Genomic DNA, 24626 nt, shown 5'->3' on the forward strand with positions numbered 1-24626 from the left:
ATGACTTAAAAGGGAAGCAAGCAGCCGAGAGAGGGGAGATTTCGACACAAACAGAAATCTTCAAAGCCAGCCGTGGCTGGTTGGATAACTTTAAAAAACGGACTGGGATACACTCGGTTGTGAGGTATGGGAAAGCAGCAATTTCCGACTCGAAAGCCGCGGCGGACTTTGTCACAACCTTTGCCTCGGTTATCGCCCGACATGGCTACACCCCCCAACAAGTCTTCAACTGTGATGAAACTAGCCTTTTCTGGAAGAAGATGCTCAGGGGGCCATTCATCACAGCAGAGGAGAAGAAACTACCGGGCCATAAACCCATGAAGGACCAGTTAACTCTAGCCTTGTGTGCCAATGCCAGTGGTGACTGTAAGGTCAAGCCACTGCTGGTGTACCACTCAGAAAATCCATGTGCTTTCAAGAGCCAAAGGATCTTGAAAGAAAAACTGCAAAAATTGCCAGTGATGTAGCACACTAATGCTAAGGCTTGGGTTATGTGGCATTTCTTTATAGAATGGGTTAATCTGTGCTTTGGACCAGCAGTCAAAAAATATTGGGCCGAGAAAAACCTACCAATGAAAGGTCTCCTGGTCCTCGACAATGCCCCTGGTCACCCTCCTGGTCTCGAAGAGGACATTCTTGATGAGTTCAGGTTCATCAAGGTCCTTTATCTCCTGCCCAACACCACGCAACTCCTCCAGCCCATGGACCAACAATTATTTCCAACTTTAAAAAACTGTACAAGAAGCATTTGTTCAAGAAATGCTTCGATGTCACAGACAACACCAATCTCACCCTTTGTGAATTTTGGAAGGAACATTTCAATATTGTCCATTGCTTAAAAATTATTGACGATGCATGGCAGGGTGTCACAAGAACAACTCTTAATTCTGCATGGAAGAAATTGTGGCCAGCTTTCGTCACTGAGAGGGACTTTGAAGGGTTCGATACGACAGACCCTGATGACCCCGAACCTATTGTGATGGATGAAATCGTGTCTCTTGGAAAGTCCATGGGGCTGGAGGTAGACAAGGCAGATGTGAACGACCTTGTCAAGGAGCATCAAGAAGAGCTCACAACACAGGAATTGATAGAGCTTCAGGAGATGCAACATTCGGAGGTGTTGCAAGAGCTCAGTAGCGAGTAGGCGGTGGAAGAAGAGGGCCGCCTTTCTACGACAGAAATCAAACACACATTAGCGAAGTGGCAGGAGTTTTCTAATTTTAAGGAAAAGAGGCACCCGGACAAGTTGGCGTGTGGTCGTGCGTTAGCCTATTGTGACGACATTTGCGTGCGTCATTTTCGCAAAATTTTGAATGGGAGAAAAGCAAACATCCCTAGATAGGTTCTTTTTAAAAAGAGCGTCAAAAAGTGAAGGTGAAATGAGGCAAAAAGAGCCAAGCCGGAAGAAGAAAAGTAAAAAAATCAAAACAAAATTAGAATTAAGTTTAGTGTAACGTAAGATCAATATTTTATTTTCAAGTGTGTGTGCAGTAAGCTAATTTCATTTAAGTTAAAGTTAAAGTTGCTAATTTCATTCAAGTTAAATCTAAGGTTAATGTCATGTTACGCAGAGTTACAAAAAAAGCGCTGCGTACCGAACATGTTGCCGTTAAATCTCTCTCCTCCCTGTCCTCTCTCCCTCCTTCCTTCCTCCTCCGCACACACCGGTGTTAGCCGCTACCGTCTATCTCAAAGGTAAGAACTCTATAATAATGTTACATTTTATTGAGCATCATAACCAGTTCATAGGTATTTGTTATTTTGTGAGCGTAGAATATGAATTAGAACAATTAAAAACATGTCTTTCCACTGTAATATGTTATTTTCCTTAGTAAAATAAATTTTTGAATATACTTACCCGATGATCATGTAGCTGTCAACTCTGTTGCCCGACAGAAATCTAAGGTCGGGATACGCCAGCGATCGCTATACAGGTGGGGGTGTACACAACAGCGCCACCTGTGAGCAGGTACTCAAGTACTTCTTGTCAACAAGAACTCAATTTTCTCCTCGGTCCACTGGTTCTCTATGGGGAGGAAGGGAGGGTCCTTAACCCTGGATAGGTACGGTGGGTCGTTTGCGACCCCGAGCGTCAAAAAAAAACAGGTTTTTCTCACGTGACTCACCCCTGTGACTGAATTTGTGGGTGATCGACCTGCAGGAGGTGTCTCCCCTACACGCTCTAGTAGTGTCCAGATGTGCATTGCTGTAGCTGTACTCCTTCCCCGATTTCTGAGACGCGTCGGGGTCGTTCGCGTCCGAGTTTACCCTTCTGAGGTAGTTTGCATAATTATCAAAGTTATTACGTATTATGAAATTGTCGTAGAATGGTGCAACTTGTATAGGTTATCAGTTGTGGAAAGTCTTGGTGGATTGTTTGGCTACCATGTGCATGTTTTTTTTTTTAGTTAAAATGTCGTTCATCACCACGAGGACCATTTTACCGCGAGTGCCCCTTTTTCATTTTTTTTCATTTTTTTGCCAAGTCATTTTTCCGTAAGATATTGCCAAATAGTGTCGTAAAACTTTTGCTTGTTTAGTGTTGGAAAGTGTGTCTAGATGATCTGGCTACCCATGCATGACTTTGTTTTTGTCAGATACGACGTAGTTATTGGTATATTGGGTATTTAACTGCGGTTACCAATTTCTGTTTTTTTTTCAATATTTGTAAAAATTACTACGTAGTAAGGAATTGCCGTATATTATTCATTTTTTTTTCATGTTTATGTGTTAAAAAGTGTGCCTTGATGGTTGGGCTAACACGTGCATGTCTTTTTTTTTTATCTGAGATGTCGTATATTAGAATGTCGGGCATTTTACCGCGAGTGTCCCTTTTTAATTTTTTTTAATTTTTTTGCCAAGTCATTTTTCCGTAAGATATTGCGAAATAGTGTCGTAAAACTTTTGCTTTTTTAATGTTGGAAAGTGTGTCTAGATGATCTGGCTACCCATGCGTGATTTTGTTTTTGTCAGATACGACGTAGTTATTGGTATATTGGGTATTTAACTGCGGTTGCCAATTTCTGTTTTTTTTTCAATATTTGTAAAAATTTACTACGTAGTAAGGAATTGCCGTATATTATTGATTTTTTTTTTCATGTTTATGTGTTAGAAAGTGTGCCTTGATGGTTGGGCTAACACGTGCATGTCTTTTTTTTTATCTGAGATGCCGTATATTAGAATGTTGGGCCTTTTTCCGCGAGTCCCCCTTTTTATTTGTTTTGCATTTTTTTGCTTAGTCATGTTACCGTAAGGAATTGGCAAGTAGTGTCGCAAAACTTATATTTTTATAGTGTTGGAAAGTGTTTCTAGATGATCTGGCTACCCATGCCTATTTTTTTTTTAGCCAGATATGGCGTATATATAAGTATGTGTTCGATTTTCCTGTGATTGCCATTTTTTCGTTTTTTCCCATTTCTTTCAAAATTACTACGTACTAAGGAACTATCACAGAGTAATATTTCATTTATATGTTTATTTGTCGGAAAATATGCCTTGATGGTTTGCCTAGCACGTGGCTGAAATTTTTTTTTTTCTGAAATGCCGTATATTAGAATGGCCATTTTTCCACGAGTGCCCCTTTTTATTTGTTTTGCATTTTTTTGCTTAGTCATGTTACCGTAAGGAATTGGCAAGTAGTGTCGCAAAACTTATATTTTTATAGTGTTGGAAAGTGTTTCTAGATGATCTGGCTACCCATGCCTATCTTTTTTTTTTAGCCAGATATGGCGTATATATAGGTGTGTTCGATTTTCCGGTGATTGCCATTTTTTCGTTTTTTCCCAATTCTTTCAAAATTACTACGTACTAAGGAACTATCACAGAGTAATGATTCCTCTAGATGTTTATTTGTCGGAAAATTTTGTTTACTTTTTTTTTGATTGAATATCATCAAATTTTTTTAGCTAAAATATTGTTTTACATTTTTTTTTTCGATTTTATTTCCCTTCAAAAAAATTTTTTTGGGTCAGAATTTTAATTTTATAGTCGTAAAATAATCGACAATTATCCAGCAACCCACCATACAATTTTTATGCATATCCAATAATAATTAGATTAGTAAATAACACCTTGAAATTGACATACCCTTCCTACATTTCAAGTGGCAGATTAGGGAGTCTGAGTCAGTGTGGTTGGCGGCCATTTTGTGGACATATCCGAAGCGTAAGCTGCCCTATCTATATATATTCTTGTTCCCTATAGAATTTGTGATATTTTGGTATATTTTTACCTGCATAAATATCATATTATATATTAAATATATGTATTTTTTTACGAAATTTCCAAGTACTCAAAAAATTACCTTTAGATATGGCCCCTGATATAAATGTAATTTACAAAATAATGAAGATTTTTTTACATATTTCTATTTTAGGATAACATATGTTTATCCCCTAAAAAAATTAGCCACTTCCTATTTCATTTGGGTACCCCAAAAAATTCATGAAATTTGGACAATTTTTTTTGGCCAAATAAAGTTACCCTTTTTTTCTCATTTCAGATCTTCACCTCCATGGGTCTGACTTCATCCAAAATACATCAAGATGTGTCCTAAACATTCAAGAATCAATTCCTATAAGGATTTGTGTATATATGTATAAACTTTTTTTTTATGAATTTTTATGTCAGGTCTTTTTTTTTTCTACTTAATTTTTTAAAATATTTATAATAAATAGTTTTTCTGCAGATGAGTAGTATTTATCTTTACAGTTGTTTTAAGCATTCATTGAAGTTTTTTTTGGCAAAAGAAAAAAGGAGGTTACTGCAAAAACTGATTTTTCAAGAATTTTTTTTGGCGTCGGGGTCGTTCGCGTCCGAGTATACCCTTAAAGGGGTGTCCGAGGACCGTACCTATCCAGGGTTAAATTCATGATCATCGGGTAAGTATATTCAAAAATTTATTTTACTAAGGAAAATAACATTTTTCAATATTAATCTTACCCGATGATCATGTAGCTGATTCACACCCAGGGTGGTGGGTGGAGACCAGCATACATGTTAACATTAGAAGCTAAGTATCCTGTATCTCATTTTAGCAGTTATTCAAAATAACAAACATAAAATAAATAAGTACCTGGTAAGGAAGTCGACTTGAACCATTACTCTGCCTTTTTAAGTACGTCTTCCTTACTGAGCCTAGCGATCCTCTTAGGATGCTGAGCGACTCCTAGGTGCTGAAGTATGAAGGGCTGCAACCCATACTAAAGGACCTCATCACAACCTCTAATCTAGGCGCTTCTCAAGAAAGAATCTGACCACCCGCCAAATCAACCAGGATGCGGAAGGCTTCTTAGCCTTCCGGACAACCCAAAAATATTTCAAGAGAAAGATTAAAAAGGTTCTGGAATTAGGGAATTGTAGTGGTGGAGCCCCCACCACTACTGCACTCGTTGCTACGAATGGTCCCAGAGTGTAGCAGTTCTCGTAAAGAGACTGGACATTCTTAAGATAAAAGACGCGAACACTGATTAGCTTTTCCAAAAGGTTGCGTCGAATATATTTTGCAGAGATCTATTTTGTTTAAAGGTCACGAAAGTTGTGACAGCTCTAACTTCGTGTGTCCTTACCTTCAGCCAAGCTTGGTCTTCCTCATTCAGAAGGGAATGAGCTTCTCGTATAAACAGTCTGAAAATAATAGGATAAAGAATTCTCTGACATAGGCAAAGATGAATTCTTAACTGAACACCATAAAGCTTCAGACGGGCCTCGTAAAGGTTTTTAAAATAGAACTTAAGAGCTCTTACAGGACATAATACTCTTTCTAGTTCATTTCCAACCATACGATAAGTTTGGAATATCGAACGATATTGGTCAAGGCCGAGAAGGCAGCTCGTGTTTGGCTAGAAAACCAAGATGTAGAACATGTAGCCGTTTCGGATGAAAATCCGATGTTCTTGCTGAAGGCATGAATCTCACTGACTCTTTTAGCTGTGGTTAAGCATATCAGGAAAAGAGTCTTAAAGGTGAGATCTTTCAGGGAGGCTGATTGAAGTGGTTCGAACCTGTCTAACATATGGAATCTTAGAACCACGTCTAAATTCCAACCAGGTGTAACCAAACGACGCTCCTTCGTGGTCTCAAAAGACTTAAGGAGGTCCTGTAGATCTTTATTGTTGGAAAGATCTAAGCCTCTGTGACGGAAGACTGATGCCAACATGCTTCTGTAACCCTTGAAAGTGGGAGCTGAAAGAGATCGCTCATTCCTCAGATATAAGAGGAAGTCAGCTATTTGAGTTACAGAGGTACTGGTCGAGGATACGGATACTGACTTGCACCAGTTTCGGAAGATTCCCCACTTCGATTGGTAGACTCTAAGGGTGGATGTTCTCCTTGCTCTAACAATCGCTCTGGTTGCCGCCTTCGAAAAACCTCTAGTTCTCGAGAGTCTTTCAATACTCTGAAGGCAGTGAGACGAAGAGCGTGGAGGCCTTGGAGTACCTTCTTACGCGTGGCAGACGTAGCAGGTCCACCCTTAGGGGAAGAGTTCTGGGAACGTCTACTAGCCATCGAAGTACCTCGGTAAGTTATTCTCTCGCGGGCCAGAGGGAAGCAACTAGTGTCAACTTTGTCCCATCGTGAGAGGCGAACTTCTGCAGTACCTTGTTGACAATCTAGAACGGAGGGAATGCATATAGATCTAGATGAGACTAATCTAGTAGAAAGGCATCTAAAAGAACCACTGCTGGGTCCGGGATAGGTGAGCAAAGTATTGAGAGCCTCTTGGACATCGAGGTTGCGAGAGATCTATGGTTGGCTGGCCCCAGGTGACCCAAAGTCTCTTGCATACATCTTTGTGGAGGGTCCAATATGTTGGAATTATTGTCCCTTCCTACTGAGACAATCTGCTAAGACATTCAAGTTGCCTTGGAAGAAACTAGTTACTAGTGAAAAGTCTAGACCTGTTGAACAGGAGAGGAGGTCACTTGCGAACTCGCACCATGTCAGAGAGTAGGTCCCTCCTTGCTAGGAGATGAACATCAAAGCAGGGAGTTGTCCGTGTTCACCTCCACTACTTTGCCTTGAAGGAGAGACCTGAAGCTTTTCCAGGTCAGACGTACTGCCAGAAGCTTCTTGCAGTTAAAATGCATTGTCCTTTGACTCGAGTTCCATAATCCCGAGCATTCCCTACCGCCTAAGATCGCACCCCAGCCTACGTCCGATGCGTCTGAGAAGAGAACGTGGTTGGGAGTCTGAACAGTCAGGGGAAGACCCTATAAAAGGTGATAAAGTCCTTTCATCAAGTCAGACCAGACTTAACTTCCGGAAACCGGGATCGAGACCGCTTCTAGCGTCTTGTCCTTTTCCAGCGAAGAGCTAGATGAAACCGAAGAGGACGGAGGTGTAGTCTTCCAAGAGACACCAATTGAACCACGGATGACAGTGTCCTAACCAGACTCATCCACAGCCTGACAGGGCCGTGTTCCTTCTTCAGCATCTTCTGGATGGATAGCAGGGCTGGGAGTTGATTGTCTTGTTCAGCCATGTCCTCATCAGAGGGTTCCTCATCCGAAACTGATGAGGAAACGGCAACGGAGTGGGCAACGTCTGACTCGCTGAATCCGGTCGCACTGGTGGATGCGTGACGGAGCCGGACACAGGATCATGGTACTGCTGCACAGTCTGTGAACTGTCAACCATGGGGATGCGAGGAAGTACAGCGACAACCCGAAACTGTCTAGACTGTCTGGGTAGTGCAGACAACCCCTTATCGGGTTGCTGAGGTTGCCGCACTGCGTCACAACAAGTCACCTCTGCTGGTTGTTGAACGTCTTCCCAGTGACACACTGAACGTCCACAACCACCTCCGAGAGTAGCTTAACGTCAACGTGCGACTGGCAACCCACACTGGGTCGCACCGATGGAGGAACCATCTCAACTGGCGGACGTGAGTAGGATACCTCAGCGTCAACAGGGCGTACAACCAACCGGTAGGAAGGTCGTTGGCAAGAAGGTTCTTCTCCGTAAAAAATCCTCTATCAAGGACTAAGCTTGGACTGCATGTCTTGCAACAAAGCCCAAGGTCTATGGGAGCAGGTGTGGCAACAGACGGGGTTAGCGACTGAAGCGGAACCATTTACCCTCCCTGGAAGCATGTTATGCTTTAATTAAAGTCCATAGGAGGCTAAGCAGCTTAAGGCTCCTCTCCAAATGACCGAGTCCTCAAGGGAATATCAGAAGGAGGGAGAACAGCACTTTCTCATCTACAGGAACCATGTCCGAGAAAAGCTAGGTTATCTCAGTGAGGGTTTCACTGGTGCATAAGCAGCAGACCAGAAGGCAACGTTATGAAACTGCTTGACAGTCTGTGAACTGTCAAAAACTGAACTGTCAACCCCAACAGGTGCGTGAGGACATACAGCACTGGTGTATTAGTAGCACAGCAGAAGGCAATGTCATGTAACTGTTAGACAGTCTGTGAGTTGGCAACAACCAAAGCTGTGTGGGGAAGCCTCAACTCCTGACTGACTAGTTTGCTGCGGGCGAGTGGCGGTAACCACAGTGTGTTGCTGAGGCTGACACACCATGTCAAAACACGGCAGCTTGTGGTAGCTCACGCACGGCAACGGAGAGCTCCGTGTGTCTGTGGGAGTCAGCATGCGTCTGGCAGGGTCGATTGCGCATGGGTGGAGGAGCTCTCACAACAAGAGTGTGGGAGCAGGCAGCCATGCCGGGCGCACAACCGTGGCAGGCTGTAGGCCAACGGGTGCATCGTCAACCTTCTCCGCAGTCGGAGAGTGGGAGCTGGCAACAACAAAAGCGGAGTGCTGGTGCGTGGGAGGGACTGCCGTGGGTTGCGGAGCATGCCGCATTGTGGCAAAACACGGCAGCTTGACGGCACCTTCCCACTGCTGATGCGGTAGCTCACGCATGTCAACAGAGGGTGCAGCATGAACATGCGTCTGGCAGGGTCGACTGCGCATCGGTGGTGGAGCTCTCACAGGTGGAGTGCGGGAGCAGGCAGCCGTAGTATCTGCTGAGCGCACAACCGTGGCAGGTTGTAGGTTAACAGGTGCAGTGTCAACCTTCTCAGCACGATACTCCTGCATGAAGGAAGCAAGCTGAGACTGCATATCTGCAGCATGGACCACTAGGGTCTATAAAAGACGGCAACAAACGGAGCTACTGTCCGTTGTGACTGAGGGTCTAAAACAGCTGGTGCGGCAACAGACGGAGTTACTGCCTGTTGCGGTACCACCTTGCCTCTCTCGGAAGGTGTGCAGTCGTCGAAGACTGCAGCGAGTCCGAACTGACCCAGTGGCTACACCTAGGCCGTTGGACTTGCGCGGAAGGGACCGACTTGCACTTAAAAGCTGCAAGATTTGGTCCATGGTTTCTGCGAGAAACCTCTTCCGCAGACGAGGAATAAATGGGCTCTCTCGTCTTTATGTGGGTGGGGCGATCACGTCGGCAACGTGTGTAGATACACCCGAAACCACCGAGGGAAACGTCTGTTCGTCGATCAAGGCCTGTGGAACCCATAAGTCCTTCGACATTACTTCTCCCCTGGGCTTGGGAGCTTGTAAGAGGTATCGGACTAGGTGAACAACTGGCACGAACAGACGAACCCTCGAACGCAACACTGTAACACTTTGCGCATATCACTTTATCACTTTTGATTTTCTGTTTGCACTTATTTCACTGAACTCGAAACTTTAAGTGATTTGTACCTGAAACACGCAATCCTATCCTTCATTAAAAGGTAGTAATTGCGAAAACAGTTTTACAATGCAACAGAAAAACATAATGAAAGATAAAGAATTCAGTGGCTGGAAAAGAGACTAAACACTAGATCAAATAAACTACGTTTAAAATCTCTCACCACATAAAGCCTGGGAACAAGAATAAAACTCTAGAAACGTTTTACCTTCTTCCCCTAAAGCGACTAGGGAGAAGAGTAAAAAAAAAAAAACGAGAACAACGTTACCCGCTTGAACGAAACGTTTATTCTCCTCTCTCTCCCTCCGTCTCTATCTCTCTCTCTCTCTCTTGACTTAGAACCTGAGAGATGAGCCCAATTATATATCGTTAAAACATATTATTTGTTAAAGGAAAAAAAACTGAAAGGTTTCCCAAATAAAAAGTTCCTTTATTAGAATTAAAACCATTTAAGCTAAGAAAGAATGAACGAAACGCTAAAATCGGTTTACTCTTACTGCAACGTGAAACCGTGAAATACTCTCTCTCTATCGTAACGATAGAGCGCATGTTGAACGTTCTGAACGTCAACAACTGCGGAGACTAAACTAAATGTTAGTTCATCTTTGAAAACAGTACGAGACTATCAAAGAAATTCTTTCAAAAACATTAAAATTAAAAAAGTATAAATTCTTAAAAGGAAATACGATATGACGGGCTCAATGTTAATTAACTTCGGTTCCAAGTAAGGACAGCCTACTATTAGGAAAGGTCGCATATAAACAAACATAAAAATTAATTTTTTATAAGTTTATAAAAAATGGAAAGTTAATCGAAGAGGCCTATAAATGGCGGAGAGATATAAAATAAAAAGATCTATAACTGTTAAGCAAAATTACCAAAAACCTAAACACACTTCCGTCTAAGGGAAGGGTCGGTCATTTAAAAGTGAAAGAGAGTTCATACTCTCTTCGTCACCAACACTTCCGTCTAAGGGAAGGGTCGGCCATTTAAAAGTGAAAGAGAGTCCATACTCTCTTCGTCACCATAATTAAATCTATCCAAAACGAGTTCAAGTTTTGAAATGAAGATAAAACCCCTGCATAGCGAAAGCTCAAAACTGGAATAGTGTACTTCACCAAAACGTTGTGAAAACAAATCCAGTTAGGGACGGCGTATTTAGTAGGTCTTGCCTGTGGCACGACAGAGGAAAAATTGAGTTCTTGTTGACAAGAAGTACTTGAGTACCTGCTCACAGATGGCACTGTTGTGTACACCCCCACCTGTATAGCGATCGCTGGCGTATCCCGACCTTAGATTTCTGTCGGGCAACAGAGTTGACAGCTACATGATCATCGGGTAAGATTAATATTGAAAAAAACTGTTTTTAGGGATTTTTCCAGAGGGTGGGAACGGATTGGTTTTTCTATAGTTATTTTATATGGGAAAAATTAATCTGAGATACGAGCAAATTGACACAGAAGCTTGGTCCCGGAACGCATTTAACTAGTATCTCAAAGTATTACTGTATGTGTGGACAGATCTTTTCTTTTCTTGAACTCTTTGACAATAAGGAAAAAATTCTGAATTCTGTTTCCCAACCTACAAGTACAAATAAATAACCCAATGACAAATCAACTAGATTTCTTAAAATTTACTAAAATTCTTAGTCTTAATAATATATTTAAGAAAATTTTCTATTATTGAAGAAGGTATTCCAGACTGTTATTAAGATCTAACCAATATTATCACTAGTGAAAATAGAAAGTTGGAAAAGCAGGATGCAATAAGCCCAAGGGAATAAGAAAACATGCAGTACAGTACAGTATAGTGTGCCTAAGTATAACCCCAAGAAAGATAACTGTAACCCAAGACAACAGAAGACCAAGGTACAGAAGCTATGGCACTACCAAGGGCTAGAAAACATTGCTTTGATTTTGGAGTGACCTACTCCTAGAAGAGCTGGTCACAATAAATAAGTCTCTCTTTAACCGTTAGTAAATGGAAAGTAACTATTGAACAATTACAGTGCATTCACCTCGAATGAAGAATTTTTAGGTTATCTCAGTATTGTCAGGTGTATGAGGAAAGAAGAGAATGTGTAAAGAATACATCAAGACTATTCAGTGTATTTGTAGACAAAGGTAAAATCCGTAACCAGAGAGGGAGCCAATGTAGCACAGACTGTCAGGGCAGTCAAAAAACCCAATAACTCTAGTCTATAACGGTCAACCTACTACGTATTAATATGATGTGTTCTAATTTTAAACAAAGCTTGATAAACAACAAATATTTAAAGAATAGGAAGGCCTATTGGAGTAAGGATATAAACTTAAGATTATAATATCATAAGCAAAAACACAAGGTAAAAACCCGAAAGTTTTAAGTAGCCTTCCAATCTATCAACCTCAGTCCAATATCCCCAGGTGCCACCAAGAGAACAGTAACATAGAAATATAATGAATAATAGACATCATTGTATAAAAAAGATTTTCACCCAGTAGTACCTCACCTGATTGAGAAACTAGTCAACAGTTGAGCTTTAGGTCACAAAAATAAATTAAGTAAAGTTATTATTAAATATCTGGTTTGGTGGTAACATAACATTTTAAAAACATATATTATACCTTATGGTAGGATTGAAGATTTTCTACATTACATGACTTTTGTAAAAATAAGAAAAAAATTACCTAAAGATAAAACAATGCTAGTTTGTAAAAAAAAAAAAAAAAAAACCTACACTAGCCATTTAATGAAGTTCCAAAAGTTTTAGCTAAAACCAAGGCATGTATTTTTTTTCTGAAGTCACAGATCCAATGTTCCACTTGCACAGTAGAAGAGAAGTTTTCTTGTGATTAATGGACATCACCATTATATCTGTAGTCAGTTATTTATTAATCTTAAGCAAGCAACCAACTGCATCCTGAAAAATATCTAATGAATTACTCCTCTTACAATTCAGGACTAATATGAATAATTTGGAAGTTATTTGTATTTTTCCTAACTATACAAACCAGAGTTCTTTACGTAGGAGAGATGACTCAGCATGGATTAGTTTACCCATAAAAAATTTAACACGGTGTCAATGACCCTCTACTGGTTAGCAGGGGTTAGATCAACCACCCAGCTTGCACACTTACCCAGTAGCTGAGCTTACTTATGATTACAGGCAGGACTTCTAAAGAGCAGATAATGGCAGGACAAGTATATGTACAGAACTCAGGTTTGTATAGTTAGGAAAAATACAAATTACTTCAAAATTTGTCATTAGTTCCTTCACAAATACAATCCTTCATTCTTTACGTTGGAGACAAAACATAATGATGAGAGCAGGTCCTATTCCAATTGGCAGGAGAACTTTTCCATGGGATACAAACAAGCTTGATAGAGTGTGGGAAGAGCATCCTGACACCTTATGAAACATGAGCTTGTCAATGCCAAGTGATTGACGCCCTGTGCAACCATGGTGAGTGGGTGGAACTTTAGCTAATCAAGTGTATAGAGTGAGTCGACACTTATGTACACTAAAAACCAGACATGACCCAACTCCCCTTCGCAAGGAAGTTGGGGACATAACATATACAAAAGAGATATTTCAGACCACAAAACAAACATGCGGCTTATCTGCCGTCGGACAGAGGCCAGCTTGCAGAGTCCACAGATGCTGTGCCTCAAGAGAGGAGAATAGGCCAGCCATTCCTTTTACATTCACCCCAGACTAACACTGCTGTAACCTCTGCCCTCGACCGACTGGTATTTGTCCTGCAAGGGAGTAAGGTTGCTAAACCACTTGTTGAGTGACCACCATAAGACCAAGATTAAATGTATCTAGGGTCCTGTAGTTTTATGCCTTGCAGGTAGTGGTCAGTGAATGTGATTTGCCTTCTCCACATGCCCGCTTAGAGTACCTGCATCACAGAGAAGTTTCTCTTTAATGCCAAGGACATTCTTATCACCCTAATGTCATGAGCTCTAGGTTGTCCAGCCTCCTGGGCAGGGAAAAGATTGAGTGCATAGTCGATGACCTACCTAATCCAAGAGGACGCAGTATTCTTTGTGATTCACTTCTTGAGCCTGCTTGTATTGACAAGCAGACACTTGATCTGAGGACAAGCTCCTTTATTATGTTTGAGATATACCTTAACGCTGTTACGGGACATAGTAACAGTTGATCAGAATTATCAGTTACTTCCCAGACTAAAAGTCTGGAAGGGCTAGAACGTTAGGACCGCTACAGCTGGATTCTCAGTCCTAGCAATAAACTCAGGGGCAAAGCTGACTGTAACTTGTCCCCATCCCCTTGAATGAGCAATGTCATAAGAGAGACCATGCAATTCGCTGACACTCTTTGCAGAAGCCAGAGTACCTGCACCACAGAGAAGTTTCTCTTTAATGCCAAGGACATTCTTATCACCCTAATGTCATGAGCTCTAGGTTGTCCGGCCTCCTGGGCAGGGGAAAGATTGAGTGCATAGTCGATGACCTACCTAATCCAAGAGGAGGCAGTATTCTTTGTGATTCACTTCTTGAGCCTGCTTGTATTGACAAGCAGACACTTGATCTGAGGACAAGCTCCTTTATTATGTTTGAGATAGTACCTTAACGCTGTTACGGGACATAGTAACAGTTGATCAGAATTATCAGTTACTTCCCAGACTAAAAGTCTGGAAGGGCTAGAACGTTAGGACCGCTACAGCTGGATTCTCAGTCCTAGCAATAAACTCAGGGGCAAAGCTGACTGTAACTTGTCCCCATCCCCTTGAATGGGCAATGTCATAAGAGAGACCATGCAATTCGCTGACACTCTTTGCAGAAGCAAGAGTGAGGGAAACCATTTTCAGAGCCAAGTCTTAATCTGACACTCCACTCAATGGTTAATAGGGAGTTTCTTTCAAGGAGCACAGTACTTTGACTATGTTCCAAGGTGGTGGTCTTCCTTCTGACTGATGGCAATTTAGCTCAAAACTCCATATGAGCTTAGACAATTCCATCAAGAAGGAAATATAAACCCCTTTCAGTCTAAGGACTTTGGTTAAGTCTGAGTGATAGCCCTTCACTGCTGAGACTAAGCAGAGTTTTTCCTCCTCAGGATATAACCAAAACTTGGCAACCAGGGGTATAGTGGCTCTGAGCAGGGCACCAACCACAAAAGATTGCCCACTTCACATGATAGACATCAATGGAAGACTTCCTGAGGTATCCAGACATCTGTTTCACCACTGCATGAGAAAACCCTCTGAGAGAGGAGATGCTGGGTAACATTCCTGTGTGAAGTTGTAGGAATGCGACTGTCTTGTTGAAAATCTCAGCATGTGGTTACTGACGACGGTCGAGTAAGGAAGGAAGTTCCCTCAGAACCTCTGTCAACAGAAGTAGATGGTCTTGGTACCATTCTGACTGCTGCCACAGAGTGGCTATCAGAGTCATTGATAGACTGTATGACAATCTCACCTTGTTGAGGAGTCTCTTCATTAGTCAGAATGGGGGAACACATATACATCTAAATTATCCAACAGTTATTGAAAGGCAAACTAGAAAGCCGCCTGTTTGTCTGCTACTAGCAAGCAGCACACCGGAAGCTTCTGGTTGAGACATCGTGAACAGGTCAATAAACTGAGTTGACAGGGAGATCACATAATCTTCTGTTCATAACCGAATCTCGAAAGCTAAATGACATAGCTGCCGTGAAAAAGTACCTACTTGCTTGTGTAAGTAAACCAACAAAGTCATGTTGTCCCTCACCAACATTAAAATGTGTCCTGAAAGCAGCTGTTGAAAGTGCTGTTGGGCTAGAAAGGCTCCCTTTAATTCTAGGAAGTTTATGTAGCATTGCAATTGGAAGTGGACCACAGTAACAGGTGAGCTTGCCCCCACACCCTTCTTTTTTATGCATCTATGAAGAGCATCAAACCTGGGGTAAGAAAAAGAAGATCTACTCCTTTGAGAAGGACTGTCTGGCATAAGAATTCTTCTTGGCAGTGGACTGCTGAGAAGGTTCCTCAGACGTCCTATGCACCTGCCTGCGCAGTGGTGATGTTTTTCGTGCAGCTGGTGTTAAAGGAAGAGGACGTGATGTTACGGCTCTGTGAAGAGAGTCTTGACTCGTCTTTCTAAATATCTCACTGCATCGATATCCTATGTGTTAAACAGGGACAAGTAGGTGATCGATGAGTTGCAGAGACGATGAGCTTTCCTCTTTGCCACCTGCCTCTGGAGCTTAAAGACTGATTGATTTGAGGTTTTATGGCATCCTGACATCTAAGGTCATTGATGCAGATATCATTTATCATAAATAAACAATAAAAGAATATTCAATTAAAACCATAAAAACAAAGCTGTCAGTTTAAAAGTTAAATAGCTTTCAGAAGATCTGCTTATGAAGTAAAGCTAAAAATACCACTAGTATGGTAGGACATGTCACGTCCAAGAATCCTGGCAAGGACGAACCTGCCATCCTCACCTCAAACTTCAAACAGCTATTGTATCTATTTCTTTCACTAATATAAATAGGGCATTCGGTCAACAAATGCCTCACTATCAAGGGTATCAAACAGTCGTCGCAATATGGCTGGTATTGGCCAGTAAGCAGGTATTCATGTGTCAACCGAGTGTGACCAATGCGGAGACGACAAAGAGTAGTCTCCCACTTTCGGGCATAATGTTATACTTCCAGGGTATATAAAATTTATTATTTCTCGCATTTTTTTTTTCAATCAAACTATCCCAATGCTGCTGCCAACTATTAGAAATCCAATTCTTAATGATGGGTAAACAATCATCACAAAGAATGGGATACCTTCTTGGTCGTAACTCGGCAGCAGCATTCTTTGCCATTAAATCAGCCTTCTTGCTTCCACACACACCTGTGTGTGCCAGAACCCAGAAAAATTGAACTGTCATACCTCACAGTCCAATAATAAATAGCCATTTTAAAATATTTAAAACTTAAGAGTTCCTGGAATTGAAAACTTCCAAAGCTTGAAAGGTACTCTTTGCATCACTAAAAAGGGTAAATTTAACCCCTCTTCCAATGCTATTTTTTAAACAGCGGTTAGTATGCCGTACAGTTCAGCCGTTAATATGGAAGCTGTTAGAGGAAGTGCACCTCCACAATTAAAAGCATTACTATATACTCCAAATCCAATGCCAGCACTGGATTCAAAGCTATCAGTATATATGAAAGTTGATTCCTTTGGTTCTGCAACATGTTCCATAAAAAGAAACCTGGCTTCTAAGTCAGTTATATCTTTTTTACCTCCAATAAAATATTTACAGAAGGATACCTCTGGTAATTTCCATAGAGGCATAGTTGATACCTTAAATGGAAGCACCTTAGTTCTAGCTATATTAAGACTGTCTTTCAATTGTTTGACCAGAAAACCATAAGGTTGAGGAGATTTTGGGAGTAACTCAAAGTATGATGTGTGCTTTACAAGGCTTGCAGTCTGATAGGCAAAAGAATTAGGAAGTCTTTGCAACCTAAACCAATACCGAATAAAAGAAGACTTTCGGTAAAGGTCTAACAGCAATTCTCCAGCGTCAACAAAGAGGCTTGGAATAGGCGAAGTTCTAAATGCTCTTGTTGCCAATCTGATACCAGCATGGTGTATAGAATCTAAAATCTTTAATTGGCTTGGGTTGGCTGAGGAGTATTTTTCACACCCATAACTAATTTTTTTTCAAAATTAAGGCCGTGCATAACTTAAAATAGTTTTGCGGTCTGCCCCCTTGATGCATTGGACTAAACTTTTAAAAAATTCAGAGCCTCCAGACACTTTACTTTTAAAGCTTTCAAGTGAGAAACCCATGTAAGCCTACAATCAAATATCGATTCCAAAAATCTGACTTCTTTTATGCATGGGATATGTTGACCTTTGATGTACATATCCAGGTCTGGATCTACTCCCAAAATATGACAGAAATGGACAACAACAGTTTTTCTTGCCGAAAACTTAAATCCATTCGTATCAGCCCATTGAGTTATTTTGTAGATTGAGAGTTGTAATTTTCTCTCAACCATTGCCATTCTAGCTCCAGCAAAAGATATAGGGAGATCATCTACTAACTGTGTCGAGAGAATATCTTTAGGAATAACTGAGGATATCCCATTTATGGCTAGTGCAAATAGGGTTACACCCAGCACACTACCCTGAGGAACTCCCTTTTCCTGAAATTTTTCTCTCTGATGAAGGTAGATGGAGAAAGCTGACCAGAAACACAGACCCCACATAGAAGTGGGAAAAAATGTAGACAAAGAAGAAGAAGAACGTAAGTTCCCAAACACTTGGCTAACTATGATCTTGCCATATTTTGTTAATAATGCTTAAAATAAATAACTTGGTATTAACAGGTATATGTTTGATAATTGCATATGGAATTCCATCAGGACCAGGGGCTGTATCGTTGCAATTAGAAAGTGCGGAATCAAATTCCTTTTCGATAAAAGGATTATTTTAAGATTCCTCCTTTTCTGTTGCAAAATTTAGCATTTTCCATTCTTCATTGTTTCTATACTGGTAACGAGGAGCTACTTTTCACTTACTTGATACATTGGAGAAATGATCAGTCAATGCATTGCTAACCTCAGTTGCTCCCGTCACATACTGACCATTTATCTTCAACACTGGTGGTGAGTTGGGGGTGAATTTGCCTGCTATCTTATTTACTTTCTTCCACACAAGATGGTGGCATTCTACTGTTAATGCAGGGAACAAAAGACATCCAAGACTGGCGCCTAGCTTCTTTCATTGTACAACTGAACTGTGCTCTACATTTCTTGTATATAATTAAATTCTACTCATTACAGCGGCTGTGCAATTGAGTTAAGGATCTTCCTTTGGCTCTGTGCAGGACAGTTAGTTCTAAATACAACCAGGGGACTGGTGACGTTTGAATAACCCGTTGTTTTGGGAATTGAATCGACTCCTGCTGCATGAAGAGTTCTATTCAGTAACTCTATGGCATCATCAACACTTTCAGACTGTTGTGCATTCCCAATTTCACTTAGCTTGTGAAATTTAATTCAGTCCTCCTTGTCAATATTCCATCGTGGTGATCTTTGTAAAAGTGGACCATAGTTGGTGTTTATAATGATAGGCGCATGATTATTTGTATGCCAATCATCTAATGTCTTCAAATCAAAATCGAGAAGGCAGTTAGAGCTTGCAATTGAAAGGTCAATGCTTGACCTGTCTGATCATGAAAGTGTGTGGGCTCTCCTGTATTAAGGAGTCCGACATCCTCATTTTCTACAATAGATAATATAATATCACCCCTGGTGTTTGCTAAAATATCACCTCATAAAGGATGTCTACAATTCAAATCTCCAAGTAAAAGAAAAGGTTGAGGGAGTTGTTGAATCACTTCTACTAAATTATTATACAAAATGTTATTCCATGGAGGCAAGTACAGAGAGCAAATATGACAAATTCGTTGGTAATTTGTATTTTTCCTAACGATACAAATCTTAGCTATTTATAGGGGTATTACTTTCAGCTAAGCTTTAAAGACGAGCCATTAGAATTTAGCAAGGCTTAACTACTCATCCGCTAGTTAGTAGGGGTAGGGGGGTACCTAGCTACACCGCTCACTCACAGACCTGTGACTGAGCTTCACTTTGCTTAGAGGTAGGACTTCAACGGGGTACAGGGTTGGCAGGCAAGTGTGTATGAAGAGCTAAGGCTTGTATCGTTAGGAAAAATACAAATTACCTCCAAATTTGTCGTTTGTTCCGTAACTGGAATACAAACCAACGCTATTCATAGGGGTGACTGACCCATTAGGAGGGTGGATGTCCCCTGCCTATCTGGCTTTTTGGTCTTACCTGGGGTACTCCCTATTATGCAGAGTTCCATGCAAAAATAAGGAGGCCCTAACACCTCGCTAAACCTGCTAAGCATGGTCTGCAGACTATACAAGCTGTGTGTGGTGATTTACTAGCAATGTGACTATCAAGGTAAAGTTTATTCCGAGTCTTGTAGGAAATAAAGGGAGAGACCGAGACATTCCCAATACCATCTCACCAGGGTATGGGGATGCAACAGTACTGTATTGGAATAATACTAGGTTACAAAAGGAAGCAATGGGTTACCTGCAGAGGATCCAGGATGCTGAATTCCTCAAGGGAAGGGAGGATGAAGGAAGGGAAAGAGCCAGACATTCCTTTCCATTCACTCAGACTAAAACCCAGGTAATTAATCCCCTCAACCTTCTGCTACTTCTCCAAAAAGGAGCTTGAGGTACTAAACCAGCTGTTGTGCAGCCGCCATAGGACCAATAGAAAACGTATCGAGGTTCCTGTGTGTCACTTTTTACAGGTAGTGGGCGGTGGACATAGTTTGGCGTTTCCACACCCACACTTACAATACCTGCGTCACAGAGTAGTTCTTTTGAAAGCCAGAGACATAGCTATGCCTAACATCACAGGCTCTGGAACGACGTGCTGGAGAAGGATCAAGATTCATGGCAAGGTCAATGACCCTGCGAATCTATGCGGACATTGTGTTCATGATCCTCCTCTTGTTTCTACCCATGCTGACAAACAGTGAAGGCACAAGGGGACAAGCTACTGCTGTTCACTTGAGGTAGTGCCTCAAACATCTTACTGGGCATAGTAACAGATGATTTGTGTCGTTAATTGATTGATTGATTTAAAGTTTTCAGGCATCCTGACATCTAAGGTCATTGACGCCGGTAACATTTAATCTATGTATACAAAAATAAAAAATAAAATAAAATAAAAAATAAAAGAGTATTCAATTAAAATCATAAAAGTTGAATGTCACAAAAGTTGAATATTTTTCAGAAGACCTGCTTCTGAAATAAATCTAAAAATGCCACTTGCATGGTAGGACACATAATTTCCAAGAATCTTGGCAAGGATGAACCTGCCACCCTCACCTCGAGCCTCAAACAAATATCTATTCCTTAAGTTGTTATAATTGGGGCATTCGGTCAACAAATGCCTTACTGTTAGAGGTACTAAACAGTCATCACAATACGGTTGGTGTTGGCCCTTCAGCAGAAACTTGTGTGTCAACCGAGTGTGACCAATACGGAGACGACAAAGAGACGTCTCCCATTTTCGAGGCATCATATTATACCTCCAAGGAGATATGTCATTTGTTACCTCTCGCATTTTATTCCCATCTAGGCTATCCCATTGCTGTTGCCATTTTTTGCAAACCAATTTCTTGATGTCAGGTAAGAAATCATTACAGAGAATGGGATACCTTCTTGGCAGCAACTCGGATGCAGCCTTCTTAGCCAGTGAATCTGCCTTCTCATTCCCAGACACACCTACATGTGCTGGAACCCAAAAAAATTGAACTGTTATACCTCTCCGTCCAATAATAAAAAGCCATTCTAAAATCTTTAAAACTAGAGGGTTATTAGAATTAAAAACTTCTATAGCTTGAAGGACACTCCTTGCATTACTAAAGATTGTAAAATTACCCTCCTTCTCCAACGCTGTTTTCTCAATAGCGGTTAATATGCCATACAGTTCGGCAGTAAATATGGAAGCGGTCAGAGGAAGTGCACCTCTACAATTAAAACCATTACTATGGACTCCAAATCCAACGCCAGCATCAGATTTGGAGCCATCAGTATAGATTAAAGTTGATCCTTTATGTTCTTTAACATGTTCATTAAAAAGAGACCTGGCTTCTAGGTCTGACATATTCTTCATACCTCCAATAAAATATTTACAAAAAGATATCTCTGGTAACTTCCATGGAGGCGTTGATGATACCTTGAATGGAAGTACCTTATTTCTAATTATATCCAGACCATTTAATAATTGTTTCACCCGAAAGCCATAAGGTTGAGGAGATTTTGGGTGCAACTCAAAGTATGATGCGTGTCTTACAAGGCTTGCAGTCTGAAAGGCTAGAGAGTTAGGGAGTCTTTGCAATCTAAACCAATACCGAATAATGGAAGACATTCGGTAAAGGTCTAGACGTAACTCTCCAGCATCAACAAGGAGACTTGGGATAGGCGAGGTTTTAAAAGCTCCAGTAGACAATCTAATACCTGCATGATGTATCGAGTCTAATATTTTTAACTGGCTTGGGGTGGCTGAAGAATATATTTCACAACCATAACTAATTTTGGAAAAAATCAAGGCCTTGTATAATTTCAAAATAGTATTGCGGTCTGCCCCCCATGATGTATGGGACAATACTTTTAAGATATTCAGAGCTTCAACACATTTAGCTTTTAACGCTTTTAAGTGAGAAACCAATGTAAGCCTAAATCAAATATCAAACCTAACATTTAGCTTCACTTGCACATGGTATCCGTTGACCTTTAATGTATATATCCAGGTCTGGATGTACTCCCCGGATACGACAAAAATGGACAATGGTAGTTTTACTTGTCGAGAACTTAAATCCATTCATGTCAGCCCACTGGATAATTTTATCAATAGAGAGTTGGATTTTTCTCTCAACCATTGCCATTCTAGTGCCAGCAAATGATATTGACAGATCATCCACAAATAATGTTGAGAGAACATCCTGGGGAATGGCTGAGGATATCCCATTAATTGCTAGTGCAAAAAGGGTTACACTCAGCACACTACCCTGAGGAACTCCTTTTTCCTGGCACTTACTCTCTGATAGAGTTTCCCCCACTCTCACTTTAAAAACTCTGCGTGAAAGAAATGCCAGAATAAACAGTGGCAGCTCTCCTCTCAATCCCAATTCATGAATGGTTTTAAGTATACCATATCTCCATGTGGTATCATATGCCTTTTCAAGGTCAAAAAATACTGTCACATGGTGCTGTTTGGAAGCAAAGGCTTCACAAATAGAAGACTCAAGTCGTATTAACACATCAGTTGAGTGCATTTTTCTGAATCCACATTGAATCGGTGATAAAATACCCTTCTTTTCAAGGTACCACATCAGCCTTGCATTGACCATCTTCTCCATGATTTTACATAAACACGAAGTCAATGCAATAGGTCGATAGCTTGCTGCTAAAAACTTGTCCTTACCAGGTTTTAAAAAGGCTAAAATAATTGCTAGTTCCCAAACACTTGGGTAACTATGATCATGCCATATTCTATTAATAATACTTTAAATAAATAACTTTGTATTAAAATGTACATGTTTAACCATTGCTTATGGAATACCATCGGGTCCAGGAGCTGTATCGGTGCAAGTAGCGAGTGCGGAATCAAGTTCTCTTTCAGTAAAAGGAGAATTATACGATTCTTCCCTTCCTGTTGCAAAATTTAAAATTTTCTTTTCTTCAATGCTCCTGTACTGGTGACCAGGAGCTGCTACACTCTTGCACGATACATTTGAAAAATGGTCAGCCAGGGCATTACTAACTTCATTTCCTTCAGTCACAAACTGACCATTCACTTTCAACACTGGTGGTGGGTTCGGGGTAAATTTGCCTGCAATTTTTTTATTTTCCTCCATACAGAAGATGGTGGTGTTCTACTATTAATGGAGGAAACAAAAGCCACCCAAGATTGGTGTCTAGCTTCTTTCATGGCACGACGGAACTGTGCTCTACACTTTTTGTATGATATCAAATTTTCATCAGTACGACGTCTACGCAATCTAGTCAGGGATTTTCTGGTGGCTCTGTGCAAGGCTGTTAATTCTGAGGACCACCACGGGACTGGTCATCTTTTAATTAGTCCTGTGGTTTTTGGAATCAAATTGATTCCTGCTGTATGAAGAGTTCCATTCAGGAGGTCTATGGCATCATCAATACTTTCAAACTGTTCTGCTCTCCCTTCGATTTCACTTAGCTCAGAAAATTTAACCCAGTCTGCCATGTCTAGATTCCAACGTGGCGATCTTTGCAAAGGCGGACCCTTGTTGGTGTTTATAATGATTGGTGCATGATCACTAGTATGCCAATCATCTAATGTCCTCCAATCAAAATCAAGAAGGCAGTTAGAGCTTGCAATTGAAAGGACAATGCATGACAAAGTACCTGTCTGAACATGGAAGTGCGTGGGCTCTCCTGTATTAAGGAGCCCCACATCCTCATTCTCCACAATTGATGAGATAATATTGCCCCTTGTGTTGGCCAAAACATCACCCCATAAAGGATGTCTACCATTCATATCTCCCAGTAAGAGAAAAGGTTGAGGGAGTTGTTGAATGACTTCTGCTAAATCATCATATAAAATATTATCATTTGGAGGTAAGTACAGAGAGCATATTGTATATTTTCTCCCTATATCAATTTGTACAACAACTGCCTGCAGGGTTGTACGTATAGGCATGGGTATTTGGGGAACATCTCGACGAATGTACATGAGACTTCCGCCATGGCTCCCTGCTTGTTGATTATATGGTGTTCTATAGCTAACATACTCTCGAGGACTAGGAGTGTTAGAATCAAGCATACTTTCCTGTACACATACAATTATGGGGGAATGCTCATGAATTAGGAGCTTAAGTTCTTCATATTTCGCCCTCAAACCCTGACAGTTCCATTGCAAAATGGAGGAGAAAACTATGGATTATTTCTGGAAGACATCTTGGATGAGGTCTTCCCATTAGCAGTTTTTAATTTAACATTATTACCAGTAGGTTTCTTCAGAGGTGGTCTTGTTATGTTGGGTTTTACATTTGTGTTTTTCTTTGTATTCTTTTTATCTATTTGTTGAGGTGGATGGTGGACCTCAACTTGAATTTCTGATTTATTCAGTTCATCTTATGGTTCATTAGAAACATCAACAGACAAAACATCAAATTTATTTGATGTCATAACCTTAACGTTTCTAATGGAGGGTGGAGAGAGAGATGGAGGTCTCTCTCTTTTACGATTAATAGATGGTGGGATTCGAGGTTTTTGCACCTTTCCCACAACAGGTGCATCAGGTAAGTTAGTCTTAAGTGGAACCTTCATCAGATCAGGCAAGGACATGGCCTGAGAGAGGTTTGTATTATTTTTTGTAATGGCAGCTGAAGGCTGTACAGCAGGGGGCAATGACCTATACTCTATTTTTTATAGCG

General features: G+C 40.9%; 1 long non-coding RNA gene across 4 annotated transcripts in view; it reads right to left on the reverse strand.

Moving 5' to 3' along the window:
• The window catches only part of LOC137620702 (uncharacterized), a 107479-nt gene that overhangs the window by 10248 nt on the left and 72605 nt on the right, over positions 1–24626 (reverse strand). Inside the window, exon 3 of one of the 4 annotated variants that reach the window (XR_011040098.1) lies at positions 12377–12559. This is a non-coding gene — a long non-coding RNA (uncharacterized lncRNA). Of the gene's footprint in view, positions 1–11364; positions 12560–24626 lie in introns of those variants that run through there. The other 3 variants (XR_011040101.1, XR_011040099.1, XR_011040097.1) reach the window with 3 other exon arrangements.

The sequence above is a fragment of the Palaemon carinicauda genome, chromosome 27 (assembly GCF_036898095.1).
Source record: "Palaemon carinicauda isolate YSFRI2023 chromosome 27, ASM3689809v2, whole genome shotgun sequence".
NCBI lineage: Eukaryota > Metazoa > Arthropoda > Malacostraca > Decapoda > Palaemonidae > Palaemon > Palaemon carinicauda.